This window comes from Rattus norvegicus, chromosome Y (genome assembly GCF_021556685.1).
Source record: "Rattus norvegicus strain SHRSP/BbbUtx chromosome Y, alternate assembly SHRSP_T2T, whole genome shotgun sequence".
Classification (NCBI taxonomy): Eukaryota; Metazoa; Chordata; class Mammalia; order Rodentia; family Muridae; genus Rattus; species Rattus norvegicus.
This window is the reverse complement of record NC_141555.1, coordinates 33,753,658-33,780,201: the sequence shown is the minus strand read 5'-3', so window position 1 is coordinate 33,780,201 and position 26,544 is coordinate 33,753,658. Positions and strand designations below refer to the sequence as shown.

At 38.3% G+C, this 26,544-nt stretch overlaps 1 long non-coding RNA gene across 1 annotated transcript in view; it reads left to right on the top strand.

Annotated features, from left to right (window-relative positions):
• Window positions 1-8,003: 8,003 nt before the first annotated feature.
• LOC120099659 (uncharacterized) overlaps window positions 8,004-26,544 on the top strand; it is a 99,665-nt gene continuing 81,124 nt past the window's right edge. The window contains 3 exon segments of the long non-coding RNA NR_190831.1: window positions 8,004-8,172; window positions 16,185-16,365; window positions 21,060-21,258. This is a non-coding gene — a long non-coding RNA (uncharacterized LOC120099659).

Genomic DNA, 26,544 nt, shown 5'->3' with positions numbered 1-26,544 from the left:
GAAGGAATTCGGTAGGGCTCCATCTGTTTCAATTTTGTGGAATAGTTTGGATAATATTGGTATGAGGTCTTCTATGAAGGTTTGATAGAATTCTGCACTAAACCCGTCTGGACCTGGGCCCTTTTTGGTTGGGAGACCTTTAATGACTGCTTCTATTTCCTTAGGAGTTATGGGGTTGTTTAACTGGTTTATCTGTTCCTGATTTAACTTCGATACCTGGTATCTGTCTAGGAAATTGTCCATTTCCTGAAGATTTTCAAGTTTTGGAGAATATAGGTTTTTATAGTAAGATCTGATGATTTTTTGAATTTCCTCTGAATCTGTTGTTATGTCTCCCTTTTCATTTCTGATGTTGTTAATTTGGACGCACTCTCTGTGTCCTCTCGTTAGTCTGGCTAAGTGTTTATCTATCTTGTTGATTTTCTCAAAGAACCAACTTTTGGTTCTGTTGATTCTTTCTATGGTCCTTTTTGTTTCTACTTGGTTGATTTCAGCTCTGAGTTTGATTATTTCCTGACTTCTACTCCTCCTGGGTGTTTTTGCTTCTTTTTGTTCTAGAGCTTTTCGGTGTGCTGTCAAGCTGCTGACATATGCTCTTTCCTGTTTCTTTCTGCAGGCACTCAGCGCTATGAGTTTTCCTCTTAGCACAGCTTTCATTGTGTCCCATAAGTTTGGGTATGTTGTATCTTCATTTTCATTAAATTCTAAAAAGTGTTTAATTTCTTTCTTCATTTCTTCCTTGACCAGGTTATCATTGAGTAGAGCATTGTTCAATTTCCACGTATATGTGGGCATTCTTCCCTTATTGTTATTGAAGACCAGTTTTAGGCCGTGGTGGTCCCATAGCACGCATGGGATTATTTCTATCTTTCTGTACCTGTTGAGGCCCGTTTTTGACCAATTATATGGTCAATTTTGGAGAAAGTACCATGAGGAGCTGAGAAGAAGGTATATCCTTTTGCTTTAGGATAGAATGTTCTATAAATATCCGTTAAGTCCATTTGGCTCATGACTTCTCTTAGTCTGTCGACATCACTGTTTAATTTCTGTTTCCATGATCTGTCCATTGATGAGAGTGGGGTGTTGAAATCTCCCACTATTATTGTGTGAGGTGCAATGTGTGTTTTGAGCTTTAGTAAGGTTTCTTTTACGTATGTAGGTGCCCTTGTATTTGGGGCATAGATATTTAGGATTGAGAGTTCATCTTGGTGGATTTTTCCTTTGATGAATATGAAGTGTCCTTCCTTATCTTTTTTGATGACTTTTAGTTGGAAATTGATTTTATTTGATATTAGAATGGCTACTCCAGCTTGCTTCTTCTGACCATTTGCTTGGAAAGTTGTTTTCCAGCCTTTCACTCTGAGGTAGTGTCTGTCTTTGTCTCTGAGGTGTGTTTCCTGTAGGCAGCAGAATGCAGGGTCCTCGTTGCGTATCCAGTTTGTTAATCTATGTCTTTTGATTGGGGAGTTGAGGCCATTGATATTGAGAGATATTAAGGAATAGTGATTATTGTTTCCCTTTCTATTCATATTTGGATGTGAGGTTATGTTTGTGTGCTTTCATTCTCTTTGTTTTGTTGCCAAGACGATTAGTTTCTTGCTTCTTCTAGGGTATAGCTTGCCTCCTTATGTTGGGCTTTACCATTTATTATCCTTTGTAGTGCTGGATTTGTAGAAAGATATTGTGTAAATTTGGTTTTGTCATGGAATATCTTGGTTTCTCCATCAATGTTAATTGAGAGTTTTGCTGGATACAGTAACCTGGGCTGGCATTTGTGTTCTCTTAGGGTCTGTATAACATCAGTCCAGGATCTTCAGGCCTTCATAGTTTCTGGCGAGAAGTCTGGTGTGATTCTGATAGGTCTGCCTTTTTATGTTACTTGACCTTTTTCCCTTACTGCTTTTAATATTCTTTCTTTATTTTGTGCGTTTGGTGTTTTGACAATTATGTGACGGGAGGTGTTCCTTTTCTGGTCCAATCTATTTGGAGTTCTGTAGGCTTCTTGTATGTCTATGGGTATCTCTATTTTTAGGTTAGGGAAGTTTTCTTCTATGATTTTGTTGAAGATATTTACTGGTCCTTTGAGCTGGGAGTCTTCACTCTCTTCTATACCTATTATCCTTAGGTTTGATCTTCTCATTGAGTCCTGGATTTCCTGTATGTTTTGGACCAGTAGCTTTTTCCACTTTACATTATCTTTGACAGTTGAGTCAATGATTTCTATGGAATCTTCTGCTCCTGAGATTCTCTCTTCCATCTCTTGTATTCTGTTGGTGAAGCTTGTATCTACAGCTCCTTGTCTCTTCTTTTGGTTTTCTATATCCAGGGTTGTTTCCATGTGTTCTTTCTTGATTGCTTCTATTTCCATTTTTAATTCCTTCAACTGTTTGATTGTGTTTCCCTGGAATTCTTTCAGGGATTTTTGTGTCTCCTCTCTATGTGCTTCTACTTGTTTATTTATGTTTTCCTGGAATTGTTTCAGGGATTTTTGCGATTCTTTCAGGCATTTTTGCGATTCCTCTCTGTAGGCTTCTACTTGTTCTCTAAGGGAGTTCTTCACGTCTTTCTTTAAGTCCTCCAGCATCATGATCAAAAATGATTTTGAAACTAGATCTTGCTTTTCAGGTGTGTTTGGATATTCCATGTTTGTTTCGATGGGAGAATTGGGCTCCGATGGTGCCATGTAGTTTTGGTTTCTGTTGCTTGGGTTCCTGCGCTTGCCTCTCGCCATCAGATTATCTCTAGTGTTACTTTGTTCTGCTATTTCTGACAGTGGCTAGACTGTCCTATAAGCCTGTGTGTCAGGAGTGCTGTAGACCTGTTTTCCTCTCTTTCAGTCAGTTATGGGGAAAGTGTGTTCTGCTTCCTGGCTTGTAGTTTTTCCTCTCTACAGGTCTTCAGCTGTTCCTGTGGGCCTGTGTCTTGAGTTCACCAGGCAGCTTTCTTGCAGCAGAAAACTTGGTCTTACCTGTGGTCCCGAGGCTCAAGTTTGCTTGTGGGGTGCGGCTCACGGGCTCTCTGCAGCGGCAGCAACCAGGAAGACTTGTGCCGCCGTTTCCGGGAGCTTCAGTGCACCAGGGTTCCAGATGGTCTTTGGCTTTTTCCTCTGACTTCCGAGATGTGTGTGCAGAGAGCAGTCTCTTCTGGTTTCCCAGGCTTGTCTGCCTCTCTGAAGGTTTAGCTCTCCCTCCCACGGGATTTGGGTGCAGAGAACTGTTTATCCAATCTGTTTCCTTCAGGTTCTGGTGGTGTCTCAGGCAGGGGTCCTACCGCTCCTGGGCCCTCCCCCACGGGAGCCCAGAGGCCTTATACTGTTTCCTCTTGGGCCAGGGATGTGGGCAGGGGTGATCAGTGTTGGTGGTCTCTTCCGCTCTGCAGCCTCAGGAGTGCCCACCTGACCAGGCGGTTGGGTCCTGTCTTTTTTCTTGAAGTTGAGTTTTAACTAGACCTCAAGCCATTCCTCTCCCTGCCCATTCTCATGAATGTTATGTTTGGCCTGAAGAAAGGATCAAGGAAATATATCCAAAACCCTCAAGTGTGTCTCTGGGAACTCAGGAATTTAGATATTACATTACTGATATCTAATGGGACTCCAGAACCACAGTCTATAGTCCATGCTGTCCTTTGTTTTACTGATATCTGGAATTTTTGGAAAATATAAGAATTTGGGAGTTTATCATTTGAAGTAGGTACACAATATTTAAACTGCTGTATCCATTATAGCTGGGCCCCCTTTGTTGCCAAAATCATTGCATAAAACTGAATTGGAAAATAACATTTTTAGTACACATACAGGAATATTTAAAAATCCCCTATCATAGAATGTACAATAAGAAAATGTAATACAATATTCAGTGAATTAAAGTTGTGTGGTGCAAATACTGGCATTTGGGAAATAGAGAAAACCTAGGAAATAGCACGGTATGTCACAGGAATGGAACTGGGAATAAAATTATTATCCTTAAGAATATCCTCCACTTTATGTACCTAGATCATTTCTACCTCTGCCAAGCCTCTGAATAACTTCTTCCATTCAGAGCATGTAGCCAATAATGAACAAAGAGAAGTCTCTAGCTTTAGAGAGATGTAGTACATAAAGGTTTCCACTGTGTCACATGATACTCTCCTGGAAAAGGCACCCTCAAATCTGGTCAATGTAAGGAAAGCTGTTTAGCAGTTAGGCCATGGAATTCTCAGAGACACCATCATTAGGCCTGCCCTGAAAAATCTCTTCTATCCTGGAGAGTCCGAAGTTCTTCGGTGATGACACAAGCTTTGGCACGACAGCAACTCACAGATATTCCTTCAGTACCTCTAGGGTTTACTATTTGGCTAATAATTCAGAATAAACAACAATTTGGGAGGGAGATCAGGGAGGATGAAGAGATTAGAGATGGGGAGATGGAAGTTGGCTTTCTCTCTTGGTATAAAAAAAAAAATTCTTCGTCCATGGGAAATTTCAGTGAGTCCAGGGTATTAGTTAAGTGTGTTCTGAAGAGATAGCCTTGATCTGAGCTTTCCACATATGGGAATCAGGAGTAGGGTGCCTCTCAAAAGCATCTGTTCTTCCCTTTTTTTTTATGGTTCCTGGAAGTCAGAGAGTTTATATCATTAACAGCTTTATCCCAAAAGTCAAGTTATTTGATGGGCACCGTTGTTCCGTAGAGCTCATGGCTTTTATTTGTTTTGCCCAGAAGAAAAAGGTCCTGAAGAAGAAGGGAGGAAAGAAAAGTATTTTGTCCTCAGCTCAGAGGAAATTCCTCATTGATTTGGATTCCTATAGTGCAGTTTATCTCTGACACTGATAATTGGGAGAGAGAAGTGCTTTTACTTGATATTTCATCATCTCAGTCTTTCCACTAGTATTACTCTATCATTGCCTGACAGTGACCCTTTAGATTTCTGAGTCAATAGGTGTGATTAGCTTGCAGTTTTCTTCTCTTTTTCTTCTTTCTTTTTTTATTTTTTAGACAATTTCATCGCTCTTTTAAATTATTGATTATATATTTATTTCAAATGTTATTTTCTTTCCCAGTTTCCTGCCATAAGTTCCCTACCCAGAACCCTCCCATTTTCTATAACCCCATTTACTTCCCTTGACATTCTCTTTAACTAGTAGTCAAAGCTAGATTGGACCAAGGGCTTCTCCTTCCATTGGTGCCAAACAAGGCAATCCTCTGCTACATATGAAGTTTAGACATAGGTATGTCAATGTACAGTCTTTGACAATTGGTTTAATAACAGAAATCTCTGCTTCATTTGCATTATTTTTCTTATGGTATTGAAAGTCTTTCAGCTCTTGTAATCCTTTCTTAAAATCTACCAAAAGGGGTGGGTTTAAAGTTCACTTGTCTACCACTACCATTCACTTCTTCATTTGACAAGCTCTAGCCGTGTCTCTCAGGAAAGAATTATATCTTGTTACTCTCAGTGACAATTCGCTGCATTATCTAGATTTGGTGGCTGAATATATATATATATATATATATATATATATATATATATATATATATATATATATATATATATATATATATATATATATATATATATATATATTTGCTGTCTCCTACAACTATGAGCTTTGGTGGAATTTTAATTTGGATTCTGGGAAACTAGATCAAAGATTTGGAATCGACAAAGAACAATGCCAAATATAAACCCTCATGGTATTATGAAACCAATGAGGTAATGATGTTGAGGATTAAATGGACCTCACCGATTCCTCTGCATGCCCATCCTACTGAATCTTATGTTTGGACTAAAGAAAGAATCATGGTTAAATATCCAAAAGCCTCAATTCTGCCCTTGGGAACACAGGAGGTAGATATTAGAGAACTGATATCTAGTATGGATACAGGTCCACATTCTATAATTCCTGTTTTCCTTTTCTTTACTGATGTCCGGTAAATTTTTGATAAAATAGGATTATGGAGTTTATCTTTTCAAGTAGTACACAATATATACACTGGTATATTCACGCTATGGCTGGGGCCTCTTCGTTTCCTACGTCATTGAAAAATTGAATTAGAAAACAGAATTTTTGAGTACACTCAGGAATATATATATAGCAAGGAATGTACAGTGAAAAAATGTAGTAATATATTCACCCAATTAAAGATCTGTAAGGAAAATACTGGCCTTTTGGAAACAGAGATAACGTAGAAAATTGAACGGTATATCACAGGAATCAACCTGGGAAAAAAATTATTATCCAGAAGAATCTCCTCCACACATATTTTCTACCCATGTCAAGCCACTGACTTTCTCCATTCAGAGCATGTTACCAATAATGAAACAAATAGAAGTCTCTAGCTTTAGAGAGATGTAATATGTAAAGGTTTCCTCTGTGTCCCAGGAGACATCCTGTAAAGGGGACCCTCAAATCTCTTCAATGTAAATAAAGCTGTTTAGAAGGTAGGCCATTGCAGTTCTCAGTGGCATCACCATTAGACCCTCCCTGAAAAATCTCTTGTACCCTGGAGAGCCCTAGTTTCTTCAGTGATGTCAAAAGTGTTGTTGTGTCCGCATGTGCCTCTTGGATATTCCTTCAGTACCAATAGTGTTTACTATTTGGCCACTAATTCAGAGTAAACAGCCATTTGGGAGGTAGAACACAGAGGATGACAATATCAGAGATGGAGAGAAGGAAGCTTGAATTCTGTCTTGGTATAAAAGAAGGAAGAATAATATGGTTCATGAGAAACTCAGTGGGGCCTGAATAGCCATTGAGTGGTTTCACTAAACAGATAGACTTGATCTGAGTGTTCCACATATGGGATTCAGGAGCAAGATGCCTCTCAGAAGCATCTGGACTTGCCTGCTTGTTATGGTTGCTGGAAGGCAGAGAGTTTATATCGTTCATTTCTTTATTCCAAAAGCCAGTTGTTGGGAAGGGGTCCATTGTTTTTCTGAGAGCTCATCACATTTATTTTTGTTACCCCGTAGTAAAACATCCTAAGGAAGAAGAGAAAGACAAATTTTATATCCTCAGCTCAGTGTAAACTCCTCCATGCTTTGGATTCATAAAGTGCAGTTTGTGTCTGACACGGATATCTAGGAGAAAGAAGTGCTTCTAGTCGATGTTTGATCATCTTACTCTTTCCACTAGAATTACTCTGACTACCATTCCCTGACAGTGAATCATTAGATTCCTGAGTCAATGGGTGTGATTAGCAGGCAGTTCTCTTTTGTATTATTTCTTAATTTTTTTAACATTTTTTTTGCCCTTTTAGTTGGATATTTCTTTTTTTTTCTTTTCTTTTATTCAGAGATGGGGACCAAACCCAGGGCTTTGCACTTGCTAGGCAAGTACTCTACCACTGAGCAAATCTCCAAACCCTAATTGAATATTTATATATTTTCATTTCAAATGTTATGTTTATATTCAGTTTCATTTCCACAAGATCCCTAAGCAGTCCCCCTCCTATGACTCTATAACCACACTTATTACCCCTTGACTTTCCCATTCACTAGGAGTCAAACCTATGGATGACCAAGGGCTTCTCCTTCCTTTGGTGCCCTACAAGTCCTTGCTCTGCTACATATGCAGATGGAGACATAAGTGTGTCCATGTACAGTCTTTGAACATTGGTTTAGTACCAGGTTTGTTGGCATCTTTGTTTTTATTGAGTTGAAAGACCCTTCAGCCCTTGTAATCCTTACTCAAAATCTACCAACAAGAGTTCCGTTTTCAGTTCACTGGTTTGCCACTGGCATTCACTTCTGTATTTGACATGCTCTAGCTGAGTCTCTCAGGAAGGATCTATATCTGGTTCCTGGAAGAATGCACTTATTACGTTCATCTCTTATCTAGATTTGTTACTCTCTCTCTCTCTCTCTCTCTATATATATATATATATATATATATATATATATATATATATATATACTGATATATACTGTATATATATATTTGGTGGCTTCTATAATTATGACGTTAGGTGGAATATTGCCATGGATACTGCACAATTAGCTCAAGAATGTAGAATCAACAAATGACAATGCCAAATAGACTCCCTCCTGTTCTTAAGAACCTATTAAATTTGAGGTATACCTGGACCTCACTCATTCCTCTCCCTTCCCATCCTCCTGAATCTTATGTTTGGCCTAAAGAAAGAATCATGGTAAAACATCCAAAACCCTCAAGACTGGCCGAGGGAACACAGGAAGGTAGATATTAGAAACTGATATCTAATGGAACTACAATACTGTATTCTATAGTCTATGTTGTCCTTTGTGTTACTGATGTCTGGTAATTTTAGGAAAAAATAAGTATTTGGGAGTTTATCTTTTGAAAAGAGTACACAATATTTACACTGTTATATTCACTCTAAAACTGACCCCCTTTGTTACCAAAATCATTGGAAAAAATTGAATTGAAAAGAGGAATATTTAAGTTCACATACGGGAAAAAATATATAGAGTCCTATACCAAGGAATGTACAATAGGAAAACGTAATACAATTTTCATTCAATTAAAGGTCTGCAAAGAAAATCCTGGTCTTTGGGAAACAGAGAAACCTAACAAATTGAATTGTATCTCACAGGAATATACCTGGAAATAGAAATATCCAGAAGAATCTCCTCCACCTTATGTTCCCAGAACTTTTCTACCTATGCCAAGCCCCTGACAAAGTTTTTCCATTCAGAGCATGTAACCACTAATGAAGCAAAAATAAGTCTCTACCTTCAGAGAGTTGTAGTATGTATAGGTTTTCACTGTGTCACTGGAGACACTCCTGTAAAGGGCACCCTCGAATCTGGTTAATATAAGGGAAAGATGTTCCCCAGGTAGGCTATGGCAGTTCTCAGTGACATCATCATTACACCTTCCCTGAAAAATGTTTTGTATCCTGGAGAGCCATTGCTTCGGCTGTGATGTCAAAAGTGTTGTTGTGTCTGCAACTGCCTCATTGATATTCTTTCAGTATCTCTAAGGTTTACTAATTTGCTTCCAATTCAGAGTAAACAGCCATTTGGGAAAGAGAACAAAGAGCATGATGATATCAGACATGGGGAGAAGGAAAGTGGCTTTCTGTCTTGGTATAAGAAAAGGAAGAAATATGTCAACAATGGGATAGCTCAGTCATTCCTGGGTAGGAGTTGAGTGGGATCGCTGAAGAGATAGCCTCGTCAGAGCCTTCCACATATGTTAATCAGGAACAGGAACCTCTCAGAAGCATCTGTAATTCCCTGCTTGTTATGGTTCCTGGTAGTCAGAGGGTTTATATCATTATTTTCTTTCTTCCAAAAGCCTGGTTTTGAGAAGGGCACAGTTGTTTTACTGAGAGCTCATGGCTTTTATTCCTTTTGGCTCATGTTTGTAAAGAATTTAGTTCTTGATAACTTGAACCCTTCAGGTCTGTAGGAAGGCACATCACTTTTGTAACAGTGTTAGAATCAGTTGCTCACCGTTACTATTTGTAATACTACTCGCTGGGGACAGCACACATGATAGTTTACCTTTGGCCAACACTTAGTTTCCAAACAACATCCTTCGTATTTTATCACTTACACAACCATGAAATCTTATTACTGTCTTCATATTCTTTGAATTTTATCACTATTCACTCCATCCATTATTACTATCTTTGTCTCAAGAGTTGTTTCTTGTTTATCGTACAACAGTGTGCATCTACCCTGAGCTTTTTCTAACCACAAGTCTGTGCAATGTGGTTTCCTTCTGTTCCCCTTTCTTCAAACCCTCCCCCTCCATAGTAAACAGTATGTTCAATGATGTTGCACCTTAATTGTTGGTTACTTCCTATCTTGTCTTTCTCCCCATGCTCATTCAGTTGAATCCATTACTCTTTGGACACATCTGTTGCTTAGGGAGCTCTTTCCCAGGGTGTCAACTTGCCTTATTCTTTCCCTTCATTTAGATCTCTGTTTAATGCTGTATTCTCAGTGAGGCATTCAGTGAGCACACTACATTATATGGTCTCCTCTCTATTTTTCTATCCCTTTAGCCATATTAGTTTTCTTCAGATGCTTGTGACATGACAGTGCATCACATACTCCTGTCTCTACTTGCCACTAATATGTAAGAAATAGTTGTACTTGGTCTCAAACACCTTTATTGCTGGACTTTTGTCTCTAATCACTAGAATACTACATGCAGCATAAGAGAAGTTTAACAATATTTGGAGAAGTCTGAATGGATTGAAGAGAAAACCAATTGAAATTAAGTGATGTACAGAACTTTATTATTTCTTGGATGCTTTTTCCTCAGAATTGCCTACTTTATATCACAAAGTTATAAACCTATTTGCAAGGCATTGCAGGAACTTTCCAATTGACTGTATGTTTTCATTGTATTATTAGAGTTTTGTAGCTAGAAAGACAGGTCAGCCATTACAACCAAAACTTCAAGGTCCTCCTTCCCACTAGTTGCTAAAAAGTATTATGCACACAAATCATACAATTTAATATTGCTGAGTTATGATAATTTTTAACCAGTTTCTGTGCATGTAGGGTAATTATAGTTTACGTGTCTAGGATACATGAAACGTCTACAGTACACACGACCAACCAGATTACCAAGCTGCCATGGAAAGAGCAGAACTCGGTCTGACTTTCAGTTCCAGGTCCACCATTTATGGGTTGTTTTGGTCCAATGGAAAATTCTTCTTTTCTACAGCAGTTTCCTCATCTATTCAATGAACTCAGTACCTTAAATATACAGGATTATTATAAATTTATCTTTATTTGTTCATCTATAAGTAACTTAGAACCTGAAGTTTTTGTATTATCCATAAATGTAAATGTGACCCCTTCACAGTTAGAATATCAGAGGAACAAGGCAGGCATTGTTCCCTTTTGTTTTGAGGCTGGGTTTCTCTATTGTTTACCTCGGCTATGCCATTCAAGCTGGCCTATAGGTGTCTAATATTCTCCTATCTCACCCTGCTATCCAGTGGATGGAGCACAAGGATTATAGATTCATGTTATAAAATCTTGCTTTTTATGTGGATTTCTTGCATTCAAACTCAGATCCTCACACTTGCACCTTAAGCTCTCTGCTCACTATGCTATTTCCCCAGTAAACCCGCAAGTCACCTTTATGTGACTTGAACACATAGGAACTGCCCTTGACCGCAATGAGTCTTTAGACAAAAAAAAAAGGGTTTGGGCGTACAGAGGAAGGAGAGGGTTATGTAGTTCAGTAGCAAAATGATTGCCTGTCTCAAATGGACTCCTGAGTTCAGTCCCCAGTACTGAAAAACTAGGAGAAGTCAATCCTTAAGAGTTAAATAAGTCATGAAAAAAGCAGATTTCTTTCTTTTCATGTGAATTAAAGGAAAGGGAGATTTTGGGTTTTTTTATTTTTTTAACTTATTTGACAAGCTAAGTTTTTAGTAAACATAGACTGTATTACTCTGAGTTTATTTTTAATGCATGCAGTTTATATATCTAACATTGTGCATTACACTCTAACCTCAGAACCTTTTTTTGTTTGATTTTTGTGAGTATTGGTGAGGGGTAGGGTAAACAGATAAGGCCAGCTGTCTGTCTTTATTTAACTCCACTCAGGTACTGAGAAGATAGCACTGTTGAGAGTCAGAGAGAAACACAGCAGCGGTAAAGCAAGTACAAGCAAGATTCTTTTCATTTTGCATTCACATAAAAATTATGTGAAAAATTGCTATGGTCTCTCAAGGGAACATGACCTAGTGTTCAATAATTTTCAATAAAAAATCTCATATCCCAGAGTTTTAATTTCATAAAAATAATTTTTTCTATACAGATTTTTGTTTTTCAGTTTTTCTTCTATTAACCTTTGCTCAATTTAAAATAATCAAATTATGCCAGATTTCACTTATGACTTAACAATTGCAGTAGACTTAAGTGTATAAAATAAGCACTTGTAAATTAATGGTAGGACTATTGATTGTTGAAATCCTTTTTGAGAATAATTGGTAGTATATGTAAAATGTTAAAAAAATTTAATTATATTGTTTTTTATAAATGTACAACCTAAGAGGCTACAATACAAAGAAATATTTTTGTGCCAATGTGCCTACAACAGGAGCAGCCTCGAAGCCTCTCACATAGCCATATATTTGGAGTGTACAGGAGTTGTGTTGCTCTGTATAGTGGCACATCTTGGCAGTAATACTGGAAGTGAAAGGTAGGCATAGCACTTCAGAGTGTTGCTAGGCACTATTTACCAAAACGGAGGTAACCTATGTTTGTGGGCAGTAACCTATGAACCTCTCTAGGAATAGAGATAAGTGCATACACCTACGTATAAGCACTCGAGAACATTAGTAACTGTACTATGTTTATGTCCCCAAACTGGAACAATACAAAGTTCTATCAACAATGTAATAGATGTTTTGTTTTGTTTTGTTTTTTTCCCAATGTGATGGTGTGGAGAAGAGAGAGGAATGAACTGAAGCCACATACAGGGACACAGATGAAAGTTTATAACTGAGGTTTATAGAACATGAAACTAACCATTTAAAAATAAACAAAAGAAGCCAAACTCCAAAAATACACTTATTTCATTTAGCTCACAAAAAGATTGACAATTCGTATTAGAAGACAGTTCTTACTTACCATGGCTGGAAAGGGATGTAAAGCGCAGGCACTGTTTTGTGATGAGTTTCAACAGTGATTTAGGACCCAAAACAACAAAAGAAAACATATCCACCAACTGGACTCAATGCAGCAAAGATTATAATGAAAAGATATAGAATAGACTTCTGTTTGGGGCATTGTTTTTTTTTTTTTTTTTTTTTTTTGAGTTCACAGACATGTTCTGATTTGTAAATATTTTACATACAAGTCCAGAAGGCTCTGGAACCAGATTACTGAAATTAAATATTTGTGTCCTTAGATGACGTACTTGATTTAACTCTGTTTCTTCATTTAGCTCCTGTAAAATCATGTATGTTTTTACTGTGAAAATAAAATTATACACAGCAAGAAACATAAAACATCACTTAGCCCAAAAGATGCTAATGAATGTTAGTATCCTCTCACTAAGATTTTAAACTATGTGAGAGTTTAGAATAGAACAGTATGCAGCTTTTATTATATGGATCCATTATTCACAGAGGTGGTATTCTTATTCTTAGATAGAAACTCCATGAACTCAGCTTATTCCATAATTACTTGAGTTTTTTTGCGGCCCTCTCACATCAGCCATCAGTCAAGACCGTCTCCCAGAGACACAGTCACAACACATTCTCAATAGGGGTACCTCTTCCCAGGTCACTCTACGTTATGTCAAGTTGACCAGACAGAATTAGAAATTTTGGAATGTTGGAGCAAATCCGTGAGTGGCAAACAGTTAAAACAGTTAATCTTAAGATGGAATTTCAATGTCAACTTCAATATTTTATTACTTTCCCCCTTTGTAATTACTTCTTTTAGTGAAATGAAGTGTATAAAAGATGAACACTCCTTCTTTGTGTGTGTGTGTGTGTGTGTGTGTGTGTGTGTGTCAGATTCCTGTATACAGGTATACCCAGCATGTGTACATGAAAAAGCCCAAAAGAGGATAACAGATGTCTTTCTTATCCCTGCTTTATTCCCTTAGGCCAGGTTGCTCACTGAACTTGAGGCTGATTATTTTGCTAGGCTGCTGGTTAGTGAACTTTCCCGGCATGACTGGCTTCATGATACAGCACTAAATTATAAGTATCTATGACAAAGCCTGTTTTTATATGGTGCAAACTCACTTTGTCATGCTTGCTTAAGCTGTTTTTTGACCTCAGAATTAACTATTTTACAAGAAGATGTCAATATTGTTATACAATCTACCTAAACCTTTTATTGTCTTAGAAGGGAGCCCAGTCACAAATTTCTATTGCTCCAGCAGTCGACAACTACAGAACTTTTCTGTCTTTATGGATATACCTCCAGTAGATAGTCCATGTGATTGAAGTCTTGTGGCATTTTCACTTAGTGTGTTCTCAATATTCATTTACGTTGTGGCATCAATCCGTACTACGTTCCACATATCACTTTTTGTTTATCCATTCGTCCATTCATAGACTCTTTGGGTCTTCTAAACTTAAAATTTTTCATTGTTTCTATTATGATATTAGGACCTATGGGCATATGCTTGCTATGGCTCACATGTATTGATCAGAAAACACTGTACGGGTGACGTAGGTGAGTTGTTTCCCTCCTATTGGGGCGAGAAATGGAACCCAAGTAGGTGTGCAGGCTTGGGGCATGTTTTACTTTATAGGAAAGCATCTTATTTTCTTCTATAGAGGTTATACCGCTTTCCATTACTACCAGTAATGTATGAGGGTGCTTTTACGTCCATCCAAGTGGATGTGAGGTATTGTCTTAGTTTTTAAGTTGCATTTTCCTAATAACTTATCATTTTAAGCATTTTTCTTTTAGAACAGTATGAGAACAGATGATATTTCTATTGACCAAGAGGAAACTGAGAACCAGAAATTCTAAATCAAATAATTTCTCCTACTAGGATTTGATATTTGATTTATATATTTGATTTCAAAGCAACACTTTTTCTGACCTGTTATTTTTAAGTTACTAAATATTTTTTTAAAATAATGATTATATAAATTAAGGAAATATAATTTGGTTGAGATGAAATGAAAGAGCACAGTAGGTGCTGGGAAAAAACCCACTTTTTAAAAGGTAAGATGCATTAGGACTGAAGTGGGAGTAGTGTAGCATAGGTTTGGGAAAAGTAATTTGGAGAGTAGATGTCTTTAAGAGCTTTAATTTGCAGAGCTAAAGTGTTTGAATATCAGAATTGTAGGAAGTGGAGATCAATAGTGTTCCCGAGTGGTGTGAATGGGCATATAAGCAACATAGTACTTGAGAGCACCAGCTTCGTGCACAGTTATAAAAGTTGCAGCCAGGTGTGGAGGCAGAGGAAGATGGGTACCTTCAAGTACAAGGCCAGGCCAACCAAATGTTACATTTAGCTCAATAATCCAGAGCAAACTCCTCAACCTTTCTGTGCTCTTGTTTTCTCCATCAACATAGGCATAATAATTTAAATTCATGAAGCTATTATAATGATTTAAACTATTTTACATGTAAATGTACCAAGAACAAAGTAAACTCTTAATGTTTTAAACATTCCATAGATGTCAACTATTATTATGTGACATTTGCCTTGTGTTTTGTATCTTTTCATTTTACAACAAATCTGTGCAGTAGAAGTAAGTGTAATTAGTGTAATGACAGAGACAGCAAAGTAGAAGAGGTTGTATCATATAGAAAGCTCCCATTGACTAAACTAGTCTTATACTAGGCATGGCACATATTTAATGCCAGGATACAGAAGGCAGAGGAAAGATGATCCCTGTGTTTGAAGCCAGTCTGGTCTACATAGCATGCTGCAGGATTGTCATGACTGCATGTCTCAAACAAAAACCAAGTCTGGTCTTACTGTTCAATGCCATTTAAACCTGCTGTTTTATACTTTAGAAAAAGAATGAAAATTAAAAAAAACATATAGAACTATGGAATAACATGATTAAAAAAGTTTGATAGAAATTAATCTAATGGAACTCTGCAGCATAAAGAGGTAGAAGAAATATGCCTAGATGCATATTTATTGACTATTAAGATTATCTATATACAGATTGTCTTTGTAGAAATATTTTGTCCTAGGTCTGTGACTTAGAGAATTATGAGAAAAGATATTTAAAGGGAACATGGTAGATAACTAACCAATATATTTCTTTCAGTTGTTTATAAACTTGAAATAGATAGAACTGTGTGGTCCTTGATAAGAATCTACTGTGGTAGCTATCTTCTGATTGAATTCCTTTTTCTACTGAGCATCAACACAAATGGTTGGAGACAAGCTGGAGTAAATCATTTCCTCACCTTTTAACTTAATTCAAGAAACAATTTGTCTCATCATCATCCCTTTGAGGTAGTACAGCACAGAGTCTTGTGAACATGTCCTTGCTAAAAGAATGGCCAGCTCACTAGGAGTCTCCTGAGTGTTCTCCGCTCTCACAGAGCATCTGACTTACTGGTACTCCATAGATGTACTCCACTCTGAGTGACTGAATGCAAGGGTGTTCATGAATAACCTGATCAGTGCTCAAGTCAACCTCCCACTAGAGGATTATTGAACTGTGCATCATTTTATATATATTTGTTTATTAAAGGCTATTCTGTGTAATGATAATGAGGAACTTTCTCTCTTTTGTCTTCCCTCTGCTTTACAGATTGCTGAATTCCTGGTGATATTATGGTTCCTGAGTCTTCTGCCGTGCTTCTTTGCTCCAATTGGTATCATCCCAATATATGTGTATTCACTTGCGCTTTATGGGTTTATGCACTTCTTTCTTATCAACCCCCCAAAAAACTTTCTACTATAAATCCAGATTTTGGTTGTTTAAACTTCTGGTAAGTCTAGAAGGCATGCACAATATTTTGAGCATAGTACATTAGCACTGACTTCCTCAAATTCCTCACTGGACTGTTGGATTGCACAGCCTTAGAGGGAGGATTCACATTGGGACAAGGGAATAGTGCCCAGATTCAGGAGTAAGTGCTTTTGTTGGATACCAGATATACTTGAACATTTATAACATGGAAGTCAGATAGTGAATTGATTGTATATATTATAATTAATTAACCAGTGTGGTAAAATATAGCACTTTTTTTTCTAAAGAAAAGAGAGTCAGGCAGAGTGTTATTGTATAATCCCTTACTTAGAATTTGAAGGTAGAAGGATCAGAAGTCCAAGGCTACTTTATACTGCATTTACCTCAGTATTCTCTTAGATTTCCTCTAACTATAAATCCCTATGAAGTGTTTATTTTTGTCTAAAACATATATGTGAGTGCCTACATATATGTATATGTATGGGTACCACATATGTGGTTGGTATTCATGAAAGCCTAATGAGTGTGTCTGATCCCTGAATTTTGAGTTGTAGACAGTGGTGAACCAAGCATGGGTGATGGGAACTAAGCTCCTTTCTCCACAAAATCAGCAGTACATAACTATAGAGCCACCGATCTAGCATTTCTATAAACTTATTTCTAAATGACGGTTTTGGAAGATTCAGAAAGCTTACTGTGATGATGTTGCAATAGCAGGATGGTATAGATGCGTACTTTGTGAGCAGTGCCTCGGTGAGTCCTTTTTTTTTTTTTTGAGTAGGAAGCCATCATTTCATGCATAATTACTTTCTCTGATGAGTAGAATGATCCCTGTTGAATGGATGGGTATCTAGGTCTGAACTGTGTGATGATAAATTTAGACTGATTGGTTGAATAGGCTAGAGTGAGGTATAAAAAGGATTAACACACTAGTAAACGTCTTCTTTGAAGAAGTGATTTGTTGCTTTTATAATATCATTACTAAAACAGAAGTGTTATAGGGTATAGGTCATTTAAAATCAGTTCGACTATTTACTCAAACTTCATTTATAAAATTATTCCCTAAAATGTATGTCAGAGTATTAACTTAATGTTTTCACCATAGTTTTATTTATTGAAAATGTTTGTAAAATTTTGTCCTAAAATAAATATCTTATTTCCCTTTTTTCTCCATTATTTTTACTGAAAAATACTTGGTCTTAAAAAAAAGATTGCTCAACATTTATATTCATAGTTGTATCGGAATCTTTATAATTGACTTATGCTACCTTCTTTCCCCCCCAAAAAAATTAAGAAATTTAAGTACTATCTTTCTGCAAAGTTACTGTGTCAAATATAGTGCATTCTATTTATACTAAGGAAGTCTTTTGTCCTCTATCCTATCATTTTTTGCCCCAAATAGGAATCCAATTAGATAGCACAAAGTCCCAGACTTTCCAATATTAACATTACCTCATTCTTCTAGTAAGCTAACTAAAGTTTTAAAATAGAGTCCTTAGTTATATCATTAGCGATCAATTTGTTTGGTTTTGTTTATTTTTGTTGCTGCTGCTGCTGTTGTTGTTATTTTTCAAGGCACGTATTTCAGTGTGGCCCTGTTTGTCTGAGATCAGGATCTACAGAACAGGCTAATCTTGAACTCACCCAGATCTGCTGCCTCTGACTCTAAAGGCATGTGCAATGAGTGCCTGGGCACAGATCAGGTTTTACTAATTTTTTTGAGTAAAATTGTGTGTGCATGGACATGAACTCAAGGGACCTGGAGAGTGTTCAGTGGTTATCAGCACAGGCTGAGGATCATAGAATCAAAATATATTGGCTCCAGAGACCAGTGTCTCAAAACTTGTCATTATTGTTTCCATAGCTAATTCAAACCTTATCTGTTATAGATGATATTCAAGATTGATTCATATTATATAGTCATGTATCCCTCTGAAGAGAAATGTTTATAGAATAAAGAGAAAGAACCAACCACATCTGAGGGCAAGCCTGCCATAGTTTCCCTGGTTGAATGTGTCTACTAAATAAAAAAAAGGATACATCCAGAGAGCTGGGAATTTAAGCTCATTTTCAGAATTACTATAGTGTCAGAGGAATGCAATATTATCTATAAATTTTCTTCTGTAATGTAAAGAAAAGGGAGACTAAGAGGATAAAGTCAAAAGCTATCTCTATCCATTCTCCTCCACACAGGTACCACTGGGTCCCCTGCACAACAACCAGTATCTGGTTCTCCTCTGCAATGACAGGAATTTTTTTATAATTATAACAGGTTTAAAGAGAACCAGTAAAGTTGAATTTGTGTTAATGCGAATAACAAAGGACTATCTTAGGAAATACTATGAGAAAGTTTACCGTGCTGTTACACACTATGATCCTGGCCTTACTGAGTAAAGGCAGGAGAATTTCAAGTTAGAGGCCAGCCTGGGGTACATAGTGCAGCCTGTCTCAATCTACTCCCCTTAAGAGAATTGTTATAAGAATTGAGCTATACCCATTTATATACTCTAAGAGAATATATTGCATGAGTTAGTTGCTTAACAACACATTTATCATTATTTTCAGAATAGTTGTCAGAGGTGACTTTTGTGGAAATGTTAAGGCCAACACAGTCATTACCATTACATTAGTGAAATCAATATTATATAGTCTGTGGGTGCAGTCAAGTGGTAGAGTGCATGCCTCATATGCATAAGATCCTGGGCTTGAAACCCAATGCTCTAAGAGTGACATTTAGGTTAGAGAATGCAACAGGCCTCAGATGATCACACTCCCTGCCTGTTTTTCTCTCCCTGATTTTGTGAGACAGGGTTTTTCTGTGCAGCTGTCCTAGAACTCACATTGTAGACCAGGCTGGATAACAATTCAGAGATCTTCATGCCTCTTCTTCCATCTTTTGGAATTAAAGGCATGAGCCACCACTGTCTGTCCCTTCCTGTCTTTTATAGGCAAAGAAGAGCTTTGTAGTCAGCCAAGTGTACCCTGTCCAACAAATGATTTGTAGTCCAACACCGGGTTGCCTCTTGTGCTTACATCACTTATTTTTCTTACTCCGTAGCACAGGCTAGCCTCAAACTTGTTGCACTGCTGCCTCAGCCTTCTAAGTGAAGGCCTACAGGAACGAACCACTATGGCTAGCATATTCTCCCTCCACTTGGTTTCTGCTTTCCCCAACGACAACCACACACTCATCCACTGTTTACCTTCCAATTTTGCATTCAACTCCTTCCTACTTTACTGGGTTACACACCCTCGTTGTCTGGGCTTAGTGTACGTGTGTTATTTATTGGTTTCCTTTTTAACAGCAGTCATTCTGAATGGTCAGCCTTGCAGTAGAGAACTGATTCTATGTTTTCTCATTTTTTCCTTTCTTTTTCTCATTTTTGAGTATTTACTGCTGCCTTTCATAAGGTAGGCTTTGCCAATTTCTGGATGGCCGATCAGCTGAACAGCCTGTCAGTGATTCACATGGACCTGGAATATATGATCTGCTTTTACAATTTGAACTTAAATGGGATGAGAATAAGGGGCTGTTGCCAAATGATCCGCAAGATACAGTATGATTTTGTATTCACACTAGTGAATGCCAGCATAAACAAAGAACTGTTGGGAATGATAACTTCGACAGTTAATGTCATGATGAAAACTCATCCAATAGCATTACACACAGAATTAAATGTGCTTGGCACCCTGTTAGCAATCTCCTTATCTGAAATCATTTATTTGACATTTAAGTTGTGTTAGGATTTTAGTCAACCTCTTGCCAAAACATTTACAACTTACATTTAAAGAATTCTGCAGTTATATCTCAACGTTCATATGTGTTGGTAGCTGTATCACAACTGCTAGAGTGCCAGCAGCTAGTCCTCATAGAAATGCTCAGGATGCCATTGTAGGAGCCAGTGGTCCAAGTACTGATTGCTTAGAATCAGGTCGAATGCCTGAGAAAGAACATCCTGGTCAGTTCAGAAGTCTTGACCTTCTTCTGGCTCTTTACCCATGCTTAGGTGACACCAAGTTAATTTAGTTAGGAAGTTTGCATTAATTACAAAGATCTAAGTGTAGAGAGACCTAGCATGTACTCACAAAAGATAATGATAAATTGGGTATGGCAGGCCACCACTCACTTGCAATCCCAGCACTGAGGAGGCTGAACCGATAGGATTGCCAGTCATCCTGGGGTGCATAAATGAAATCCTGTCCCCAAAACAAAAACTACTGCAGAGCAGCAATAAAAAACAATAATGAGCCATAAGCGTTCTATGCTTATGAGGAGGCCATAGAGCGTGTGCTCTGGGTGTATGTTTATAGTAACTTGCCACTTATAAAGCTGTCTCAGTACCCGTAATATTTCTACATTTTCCTATGTTTAAAGTCATATAACAAAGCATGTGTTTTTCTTCCTTTTATTCATAGACTCTTTTCCTATAGTTTTATTACACTTGAAAAAAGTATAAAATTGTTTGAGTTGGTTCTAGGATATTCAGAAATCACAAAAAGAATTGCCCAGTAGTCACCTCAGCTTCTCTCGTTTTCTCAGCCACTAATGAGGTTGTGCAAGTAGTGTCTGCATAGGAGAAAGTGACTGTGAACCCACGGGATAGGGTTTTATGGATATGCTGATGGGTAGTTGTACTGTGTGAATAAATGGTATGAACAGTTAATTTATTTGAATTGCGATATTGTTTTCGTTCTTCTTTGAAATATTCACAGAACCAGAATTTTGCAACAGAAATACATACAGAGTGCAAGCCACTGTTCAGTGCATTCCTGCTTGGCTTCGCTTCATCCAGTGCCTGTGCTGGTACCGTGACAAAAGAAGAGCCTTTCCTCTTCCAGTAAATGCTGCCTGGCAAATACTCTACAACTTTCTTCACCCTGACATTTCCAGCCCTTTACAACACTCACAAAGGTAGGCTGAGTTCTCCCATCTGAGCCCTTACTACTGCATTCTGTTGCCCTGGACTCTGCCGTCCCTGCTGCTGGTTCTGGTGAGGCTTCAGTACCTGGACATCTCACTTTAGCCTTGAATATAGTTTTAATCTCATTTCAATTAACAGTTATTATCACTAAGATTTTCAGTCAATTGATTAGAATTGTGATGCTGTTTCAATCCTGTCTGTTGCTCAGTGTCTTTAACCTATGGGTGCGTTGGGTTTTAATTTAGTGGTTTAGAGTGTTTTTTTTTTTCTGTTCGTTTTTGAGGATTTTTTGTTGTTTTTCCTTGGGGGGGTTGGGGAGGTTGAAATTTCCTTGTTTATTAGTGAGGTTAAGAAATGGTTAGGTGCACAAGAATCCCTCTTCCAACCAAGTATTTAATATTTAAGTATTTTCTTTGATGAACATGTAAGGATTGTTTACAGCCCATTTAACTGCAAATTGAGTTCTCTGATCGCTTCAGTTTCTCATTTCCATGGAATCCTGCTATGACTTGCTACTGATCTTCTGTTGGGAATAGAAAAAAAAAGTCTTTTAAGTTTAGAACCAAATGCAGACACTCAGTTTGAATTTTTACCATTTCCCATGAACTGAAAGTGATTTGCCATCCTTGCACTAAAATGTATTCCTTCTTTGTCTGCTGAGTAGAGAGTATCAGCCCACACCTTACAAAGTGCAAAGAGCTTTGACTAATGCAGATTAGTAAAGAGCTTTTTAAATACACACGTAAATTGTTCTCAGTAAACTTTTCTGTGCGGCTCTATTGGGAGATATATTCAGAAGTACAAAACTACTGTTGCTGTAATATGTATCTGATGCCATGTCAGATGAGGTCACTGTTAGTTCCGTGATATTGGTGTCCCTGAACTTTCACAGTATGACATAGGGTCTGTGCTAGAATAGTAATGATAAATGTAGCCATTCTTGTTAAGTGTTAGAATTTAATTGAGTACCTCAGTGAAGGAAACACATCCACAGGAATTCCATAATTTTAGTTCTTGCTAAGGAATGCCAGTACTCAATACCAGTATGCACCTTGATTTATAGATTTGACAGTTGATTTGGAAAAAAAGATGTGATATGGCTTCTTTTACTAAATTATCAGAAACATCTGCCTCCTGTCTTAGATATAAATGAGTGCTGGGGTAGATTATACTAGTAATATATTTATTAGGAAGTTAAAATTGCTGGAAGGTACTATTGACACAAAATACAGCACTTACCTCAGGAAATAAGGAATAGTTAATTCTTGAGGCAAACCTAAGTGCTAGTAGCCTGGGAGCACAGACTCAGGTTATAACCACTGGAGGTGATCACATAATATTTTATTTGATACAAAAGAAAGAGAAACATAAATAAGTGCATTTATCACATTGATGATCACTGCCAATAAGCAGGCTACAGCAAAACAAGTGGAACTCTGTATAAATCTAGGAAGTCTGATAACATGTTTAGCTTTCAGATTAGTAAAGGATGGTGCCCTGCTGAGCATACATTTTAGGGCTGTAGTGAATTTGGTCCCCAACACCCAGGTAAAGGCTGTGAAAGGCAGCAAACACCTATAACTCGAGCTCTGGGGAGATAGACACTGTGACTTAGTTGCCACTCCTATTATGGTATCATTGAGCTGCAGATTCAATCAGAGACCTTGTCACAAAAAATAGGGTGGAGAATGCCTGGGAAGACACTGATGCCAAGCTTCCCACACACAGAGAAAACATTTGACAGATTTGGATAGTCACAGGCCCATTCAGATAAAGGAGTGAACAGTGAGTGACTTTCAAAGGGAAAGTCTAAGGTAGTCTGGTTAGGTTCTTCACACCATCTTCAATCACGAAGCTCGTTATTGAGACTCAGCCTTGAGGAACTTATGTTTACATAAAGACCTTTAACAACACAAAAGGATTACAAGTCCAAGCCTGTCTTATTTACAGAGTGAGTTCAGGCCAATCTGGCCGCATAATAAAATCCTGTCCCAAAATAAGTAATATATAGCTTACCTCTAATTCATAGAACTCTGTGGTCTGTCCTTAGCACGATGTAAGAAGAATTACAAAGAAGGTTGGGATGAGCCAGTAAAAATGGCTTCACAAGTAAAGGCACCTGAAGCAAAACTTGACAGCCTGAGTTCAGTCCCTGAGCACGATGGTAGAGAAAAATAACTACCTCCATCAGGTTGTTTTCTGACCTCTGTGTTTGAACAGTTGGACTATGAGGAAATGGATGCTTTGTCCCCAGTATCACAGGGGGCTGGGGAATGTGAACAGAACTTTGAGCCAACATAATTTACCTATACATAAAGCAGTCCTGTACTAGTAAATACATATATTTCCTATTCAAGTATAGTTTAAATTGGTACAGTTTTACATTGATATATTTGATGCATTGATGACTTATCTGTTTATATATATATATATATATATATATATATATATATATATATATATATATATATTTTTTTCTCAAAAACAAAAAAAAATATCAGATTACATTATTCTTTCATTACAAGGTACTAAGAGAAGTTTCCTTATATCTGATTTAAAATTATAGAGGTTTGTTTAACTGTATATACTAAGGAATGGTTAAAGTGGTAAATTTATGGAGGTTTAAAACCACATATTTTTGAAAGGCTTCTATTATACTATTTTGTGTAAGCAGTGACCAGTAAAACCCTTAGCACAAAACTCTCACACAGCTTGCTAGGCCACAAATAAAAGTTGACATTCAGAGGACATGCAGGTGAGAATGACCGTGAAGGTCTGATCCTCCTGCCATAACCACTCAAGTTCTGGGATTACAGAAGTGAGTAACCCTGCCTGGCTCCTTATTTTTATTTTGTGATACCAGGCTCGTTCTCAGGGGTCTGAGTGTGATGTGCCATGTGGTCACTGTGCCATGGGGCTCATTCAGCCCCACCATGCAGTGTAAGAGGTAATTCTGCTTCCTTCTCCTGTTTCCCTTGACCCCATTTGTCATGGCTGTGTTTGTCTTACACATTGCTACATCTTTTACTTCACATAATCATTGTAAGAATTGTCCTGAAATCATGGTATAGACTTTATAGGTGTACATGCTGCATGAATGCCCTGGAGAGAAAAATGGTTTGGCCATTTATTAATTTTGTTTATCATATCCCTAAAGTTTTAAATATATTTTAATATTGCTACATATTGGATACATAAATAATTTTTGTACCAAAAAGTCAAGAACTTGGCATTGCAAAATTTTGACGTTGAATCGTGTTCAGGTTTCATTTTCTTCCTTCTTTTCTTCCTTCCTTCCTTCCTTCCTTCCTTCCTTCCTTCCTCCCTTCCTCCCTTCCTTCCCTTTTTTCTTTCTTTAAGATTGGGTCTCATGTCAGGTGGTAACAGTGCATCCCTTTAATCCCGACAGAGGCAGGTAGATCTTTGAATTTGAGTCCACCCTTGTCTATAGAGAGAATTCCGGGATAGCCAGAGTTACGCAGAAAAGCCCTGTCTCGAGGGAGAAAACAAAAAACAGAACAGAACAGAACAAAACAAAACAAAATGTGCAAGTCTCAAATAAAAATTAAAAAAAGACAGGGCTAGGCCACACATAGGTCTTACTAGCTTCAAATTCATTATGTAGCGAGCATGACATTGAACTTCCGACTCCCTTCCTTCTATTTCCCTCTTAAGTGCTGGGATTAGAGGAATGTGCAACAACAACATAACCAGTTTTATATGGTGATGGATATCAAACTCAGGGCTTCAGTTTGCTAGGCAGACGTCCTACCAGTTGAGCCATCGCCCCAGCCCTAGTTAGGTTACTTTATTGGACAGTGTCCTAAAAAACAAAGTCTTTAAAAGTAATTACTGAGACAAAAGAATCTAGTCAAAATTACTAATTATCTAGATACTGTTCTATTGAGGCTGTTGCAAAGGAAACATTTGTGAGGAAAAAATAGTAAAAGACCATGACATGACCTTGTTTAGACTCTGATGTGATTCTTTCAAAGAAGTAGTCTGCCTTAGTTACCATAGTAGCAGCACTGTACTAAGTGAACTTTGAAAATTGTTACAGTGCTTGTTTTTTTGTTGTTTTTTTTTTCTGCTGCCTGATTTGTTAGATGGAGGATTATGCATTAACTCTGCACCTAGAATCATTGTAGGTGAGGATTTAGGTAAGCTATTTAGAAAGATTAATCATGAGGGCCCAGGAGCGGCAGGACACCTGCCTGAGACACCAGCGGAACCTGAAAGAAACAGACCGGATAAACAGTTCTCTGCACCCAAATCCCATGGGAGGGAGAGCTAAACCTTCAGAGAGGCAGACAAGCCTGGGAAACCAGAAGAGACTGCTCCCTGCACACACATCTCGGACGCCAGAGGAAAAAGCCAAAGACCATCTGGAACCCTGGTGCACTGAAGCTCCCGGAAGGGGCAGCACAGGTCTTCCTGGTTGCTGCCGCTGCAGAAAGCCCCTGGGCAGCACCCCACGAGCGAACCTGAGCCTCAGGACCACAGGTAAGACCAAATTTTCTGCTGCAAGAAAGCTGCCTGGTGAGCTTGGGACACACGGAAGCAGAATTTCTCTAGGACCGGGCACGTTCTGTGTTTACCGGAAGTCCCACACCCGCGGATCCCGGCCCACAGCAGTTTTCTGCTCCCAGACCCGGTGAGAGAGAGACCCAACCGCCTGGTCAGGTGGGCACTCCTGAGGCTGCAGAGCGGAGGAGACCACCAACACTGCTCACCCCTGCCCACATCCCTGGCACAAGAGGAAACTGTATAAGGCCTCCGGGCTCCCTTGGGGGAGGGCCCAGGAGCGGCAGGACCCCTGCCTGAGACACCGACGGAACCTGAAAGAAACAGACCGGATAAACAGTTCTCTGCACCCAAATCCCGTGGGAGGGAGAGCTAAACCTTCAGAGAGGCAGACAAGCCTGGGAAACCAGAAAAGACTGCTCCCTGCACACACATCTTGGACGCCAGAGGAAAAAGCCAAAGACCTTCTTGAACCCTGGTGCACAGAAGCTCCCGGAAGTGGCGGCACAGGTCTTCCTGGTTGCTGCCGCTGCAGAGAGCCCCTGGGCAGCACCCCACGAGCGAACCTGAGCCTCAGGACCACAGGTAAGACCAAATTTTCTGAAGCAATAAAGCTGCCTGGTGAACTCAAGACACAGGCCCACAGGAACAGCTGAAGACCTGTAGAGAGGAAAAACTACACGCCCGAAAGCAGAACACACTGTCCCCATAACTGACTGAAAGAGAGGAAAACGGGTCTACAGCACTCCTGA